The following is a 6,000-nucleotide window of genomic DNA, read 5'->3' as shown; positions in this document are numbered from 1 at the left end:
ACAAAAATGGATCGTCTGGCTGGCATAGCGCAAAAATCTGCAATAAAATTTTACCAATAAACTTTAGACACACACATGCGGATGCGGATGTGTGGCTATGTGGATGCCAGTGCGAATATGCGGATGTAGACAGGTGTGGAACTTTTTTGAACTATACTAAATTATTGTAGTTCCCTGAAAAAGTTGGCCCTCTGCTTGGCGCACGCACAACAGCAGCAGCATCAACAACAACAACATGTCCTGCCATATACACACACATGTTAACCCTTCCTACCTGTCACACCTCCTATTCCAGCTGGCTGTTATGTTGGCGTGTTGGGACGACGCACCTTTTGACACGCCCATTGAGAGACCCGTGGGCGTGTGAGTGCCGGAGGAGCCGCTTTGCCAGCGCAGATAACGCTGCACATATGCGAACGAGACCAAAGCTATAAAATGCGGTGAACTAATGGCATGGCTGTAACAATCCGCCCGCACCCCCACCGCTGCCTGACACCTTCCACTCGAATAGAAACCGCCTCCGCCGCCCTCTTTCCCGCCCGTGCTTCTGTTTCTCTGCCTGCTGGACCGTGGCAGTTATTAACATTGAGCGACAAAGGCGCTGTGGGTGAGGTATGCGACACGTGGAAAGACTGTGATTTCAGTGTGTGCGTGTGTGGCATGTCTGCAACATTTCGTTGCACTCAGTCTGCAGTGTTTTTATATCCTGCACACTCAAATTAAAAATGGCTAAAGAAGAGTATACGAAAGCTTCAATAAATTCGTTCATTTGCATCAATAGTCTAGTCGATCTAGCCATGTCCGTGCGGCTGCCTAGCCATCTGTCTGTCCGATCTTCGATCGAAATTTGCGTATTTTCTTCTTCTTCTTCTTCTTTGCGAATGATCGAAAGCTCAATATGCTTTTACAAAATCGATATATGTATATCGATTTTATAATTTGCCTTTTCGACTCCATCTTGGATTACGGATGTAGATGTTCGCATAGTAAACGTTGATTCCGCTTCCTTCTCGGCGCTGCGTGTAGGGTATCTGCTGGTCAGGAGAGCTTTTTTACTTGTTGTTGTTGTTTTTTCGGGTACATTTTTTGTGGCCATGTCCGAAGTGACAAATGTGCCAAACTTGTGCGGATTTCAGGATGCACAATGACAATGCCAGGCGCAGAGCAGCTGCGGCCAAGAGAGATCGAGAGCGAGAGAGAGAGGGTGTGAGGTGGAGAGGGATGCATAGAGAATTGCTTGTGGGTTAAATGTGCGCTTTCAAGGTCGCTGCCAGCGAAGTGTTTCGCTCTGTCCGTACGTCTGTCTGTGCGACCTATTGAAACTTTTCGCTCCCGGGCGAGTCAAAACTCTGCTTCATGCCCCCTGCCAACAATCTAAGCCCAGCCCCTGGCATAGAAATATGATGTCCCCTTGGGGTAGCAGGGCTTAATTTATTGATTCTGTGCACACTGGCCAGTGCAGTGGCCAAAAGTTCCGGAGCACAACTTAAATGTGATTTGTGTAATTTGCGGCCAAGTCCAAGTCCGATTGCATTAGAACTTATGAGTTTGCGCAGGCCAGTAGAATTTCATAAGGATTGTGTGCAGTGGTCCTGCACTTTGCTTAACACAAATTGCAGCTGGCTTACCTGTAACCCTCACAGCCCCAACTCCACCCAATGGGCGGGGAGGCTCATCATGTGATTCGCTTTTGGGCTCAGTTTTTACTGCTTAGCAGAAGTTTGGCCACTATCAAAATCAACCAACTAATATGTCTTTCGTATAATTTATGTGTGTGAGTCGCATAAAAACCGAAACCCAAGTCCACGCCCCAGCAACGTGCGACGGACGCGGCCGTAAACAAGCCAAGTGACACCGAGAACAACAACAACCGCAAAAGCAGGCTATTATGGATGTGGACTGAGAGAGGAGAGCTGTGTGTATGTGTATGTGGGTGTGTGTGAGGGGAGGGGGCAAGAAAACTTTCTTAGTTGGCACACAAGGCACGTCCGCCTGTGGATACAATATGTCATTGTGGCTCCCAGCTCCTTGCCACATGAGTGCCGGCGCTGGCTGCGGTCCCCGCCGGAGCACTTGGAGTAACATGTGTCACTCGCGTCTCCGGCGGCAATAACTGACGGTCAACGGTTGTATGTACAGCAAGGGGTCGGCGGCGGGTGTAGAGGAGAGGGGACGGTTAGTCTTGAGGCGTGCAGCGCGCAGCGCTTGTTGACAGCACTTACGGCCTCAAGTACGGCGCATAAATTTTTGCATTCCGCCAAGCTAATAGCAGGAGGCTGCCTTTAGCTGGCCCCTGTTGCCGGCTGCGATTCGAATCGCCCACGAACTAGCCAGCCCGAGTCCTTTCATTGTCTTGGCAGCACCTGTTTTCCTTAAGTTATGGAGTGTGTGTGTGTGTGTGTGTGTGTGTGTGTGTGTGTGTGTGTGTGTATATGTGTGTCACAGTTGGCATGCAAATCCTAAAACAATCACTTAAAGTTATACGTGCGGAAGGGTCACACTTGGCATCGCACTTGGACTTGGGTGCGGCTGTGGCTGCGGGCTTTGTCGCAGATTCGGGTCTCTAATGCATGCTGCTCTGAGAGCTTATTTTGAGCTATTAGCAGCCTGTGTGCAGTGGAAGTCCTCCAAAAAATATTCATGCATATATATTCAACTGATAATATTTATCTTGGAGTTTGAAAAGTTCTTGGAATACTTGTTTTGAATTGGAGATTAATCTTCAGTTTCTGTTTCTATGTTTATTGTTATATATACTACTAGGAATCCTGTGCTGTTTTGCATATTGATATGGATAAGTTGTTATCCCCATAAATTAGGTATTGCCGTCGGCGAAATTGCGTGCGCACAATTGTATTTAAAAGAAATTTCGCAGGTTATATATTTTTTATTATTCCTGATTCCTGATCTAGAAATATAGTGCATAAATATGAATTATGAATAATAATCATAATGGAAATGCATTTGTTAACGTTGACTTTTTCTTTTGAACGAGAGAGTATATATAAACTGCATAAATCGTACTTAAATGCAGAGCGTAATACAATATATAAATGCCCACAGAGGTACGCGGCACTTTGCCTGGGAGTTGAAATCCAAGTGGACAATGAAAAATGGTAAATTGTGAATGGACACTGAGAATTCGGAATGTGGCACTTTGGAGTTGGCAGCGGAAAAGTTGGCAATAGAAATTGCGATAAGCCACACAACGCCTTACGGTGGCACCACGCAATCAATGCACCACTGACCAGCTGACGAATTTGCTGCGCGGCACATTAATGCGACTAATGGTCAAAGTTTTATGCCTGTGCAACACTTGAGGCATTCTTGCCACAAGTGCCACCAACTGGCAGCGCGCAACGCCATTCGCTTTAATACGCGTTTCACTTAAAGTGCTACAAGAGTTGCCACTCTTCTAGAAGTGTGTTACGATTCGGGCCGAAAGAGAGCGTTAAGCATGAAACAGAGCGAGACAGCCAGAGCGAGAGAGAAAGAGAGGGAGAGCCCGCTGACGGCTGCAGCTTAAGAGAGCGCAGGCGATTCGCTTATCAGCCAATGGCCCAAAGTTGTTGACAATGCTGACCTGTCCAAGGCGCAACAGCAACAGCGCCCAGAAGTCTGTCAAGCCCAAGGGTAGCTCTTTGTTGTTCTTGTTCCTGTTCAAATTGTTGCTATTTTTACTCGAGTCGTGCTGTTGTTCTTGTTGTTTCTGCCGTTGGCGGCATCTTTTAAGAGAGAACAACTCGGCCGATTTTAATTCGAAAAGCTTTTCGAGTTGGCATCGCACCAATCGGGCACAGCACTCGGCTCGGCAGCTGTCGGCAGTCGCGGCTCCTGTCGGCCACTTTGCCAGTCAGACTCGACAGTTGGTTATGAAATCTGAACGTGTTCGCACGTGCCGCACGGAGCACGCAGCAGCAGCCAACCAGCCATCAAATCAAGCAAACATCACAAACTCACAACCGCCGCAATAAACAACAGAACTTTAAACAGAACTATCCACCAAAAAAATCTCCAAATCAAAAACCCCCAACAAAAACTAATAAAACAAAAAACCAAAAAAAAAAAAAATAGTCCAGAAAAAACTCCATTGACAGATCCAAATTCAAAAACCATATTCAAAGTGTTTCGGAAAATCGTTACAAAATTCGACATTTCATCAATCAAATCAAAATCACAATCAATTCCATCAACAAGCTGCGTGCACAGTATATAAAAAAAATAATTCCGTTTTCTAAATACCCGTCGGCGATTATAAACTTTATTTTTTTTGGTTTCAAACTCGCGCTTTGTGTTCGTTGCTTTTTTTTTTTTTTTTGTAATATATAAGTAAGTGTTGATTAGTGAAAAATAGATAATAATAATAATATAAAATATATGGCAAAAATCGTACCTAAATGCCAGCATTGATATGTGTGCGAAAGTATTGGAAGCTCGGAGATCGATTCAAATTTGAGTGAAATTCCAAGGCGCGCATTGTAAGTATTAGTGTTTGATGATTGAATGATTTTTATGGTTTTTATATTTCCTATATAACAAATGATAAATGTGCTTAATAAAAATATTTCAGCATCACTTTTGACACAGTGTGTTTTTTATTTATGCAATTTTCTAAAAAAAAATAAAAAATAAAAAGTTGATTAATGTAAAATTTACATTATAATGGCTTGACAAGTATAATGATATTATTAATAATACACAAATAATGCTATTAATATTTAAAATAAAATATAAATAGCATCAGTTGTAATGAAAATAATAAAAGCGATTCAATTGAATTATAAAATATACATGCATTAATCATTGATAGTTTTAATAATAATAATTCGAACAAGAATAAAAAAATAATACTAGTAATAGATTTAATTAATAATATTATTAATATTATTCGTTTAAATATGAATATGTTATATGGCAAAGAGATTTTGAGTCGCTTAAATCTTATATTAAAGAGCGTATTAGCACTGTAAAAATCTACAGTCCTACTACTCTCTATCCAAAAGTTAGTTAACAATTTTCACAAGGAAATTCGGTAATACAATTATTGCCATTGCTGGTAGTGAAAGTCACAGCGTGAGGAGTTAAAGAGCAGCTTGAACAAATTTAAATTAAATAAATGAAAAATGTTTTTTATTGCTCACAATATGCTAATGCAAACAAAGCAAAAGGAGGCTCAAGCAGTGGGCGTGTATGGGCGTTTGGTTAGTCGGGAGTAGGGAGAAATTAAGTTGAGGCGGCAATAACAAATAGTCATATCAATTGGCGGCCGCAGCCAGGCAGCAAATCTCCAAACGCAAATGCTGTTAATATGGCCTTAAGTTGTTGTTGTTGCTGCTGCTGAGGCAAGCATCTGTGGCATGTGCTTAAGTTAATTATTATCAATTAATAGCTAATCACGATAAATGTGCATGAAAACGGGGCCAACAATAACGGCAGCAAAAATGGCGTTTCTGGGCGCCTTAAGGGCCCAGGGAGGAGTGCGTGCTGCGCGGTGTGCGGGTCTGGGGTACGGGTATCCAATGTGTTGCTGTGTGTGGTGGGGGGCGGTTGGCACGCAACAAATGGCCGTGACAGCAATAAGACATGGTTCCCCGCCAGCATATCCTGTTGATTTGTCACACGCGGCGTATGAACAATGCCTCGGCTAGTAATTAAAAACACGCATACGCACAGTGCGCCAGTTGTCAAGATATACGAGATACGAGTTACGAGAAATAGCGAGAAAACATAGAAGCAGAGCGAGAGAGACAAAAAAAAAAAACAGGGCCGACAAAACGCAATACAAAGGGAAACAGAAACTCCAGCGTGTAACAAGTGATTGGGTGTGTTTCACCGTGAGGAATGCCAGAGCAAATTTATGTCGCACAGAGTCAGTGTGTATGTGTGTTAGTTGTGTGTGCATGTGTGACAGCGTGTGAGTGTGTTGTTGAACGCTTCTGCCTAGCAGCGTTTTTGTCACCGGCCACAAAACAATACTCCATTGGCTTGGCTCCAATTTGC

At 43.3% G+C, this 6,000-nt stretch overlaps 1 protein-coding gene across 5 annotated transcripts in view; it reads left to right on the top strand.

Moving 5' to 3' along the window:
• Positions 1 to 3,855: 3,855 nt before the first annotated feature.
• Dop2R (dopamine D2-like receptor) overlaps positions 3,856 to 6,000 on the top strand; it is a 76,371-nt gene continuing 74,226 nt past the window's right edge. For all 5 annotated transcript variants that reach the window (XM_032439907.2, XM_032439904.2, XM_032439906.2 and 2 more), the window contains exon 1: positions 3,856 to 4,478. The gene's annotated coding sequence lies outside the window, so the exon portion shown is untranslated. The remainder of the gene's footprint in view (positions 4,479 to 6,000) is intronic.

This window comes from Drosophila virilis, chromosome X, assembly GCF_030788295.1.
Source record: "Drosophila virilis strain 15010-1051.87 chromosome X, Dvir_AGI_RSII-ME, whole genome shotgun sequence".
NCBI classification, from domain to species: Eukaryota; Metazoa; Arthropoda; class Insecta; order Diptera; family Drosophilidae; genus Drosophila; species Drosophila virilis.
Note: the sequence above shows the minus strand (reverse complement) of the source record. Positions and strands in the feature narration are given on the sequence as shown.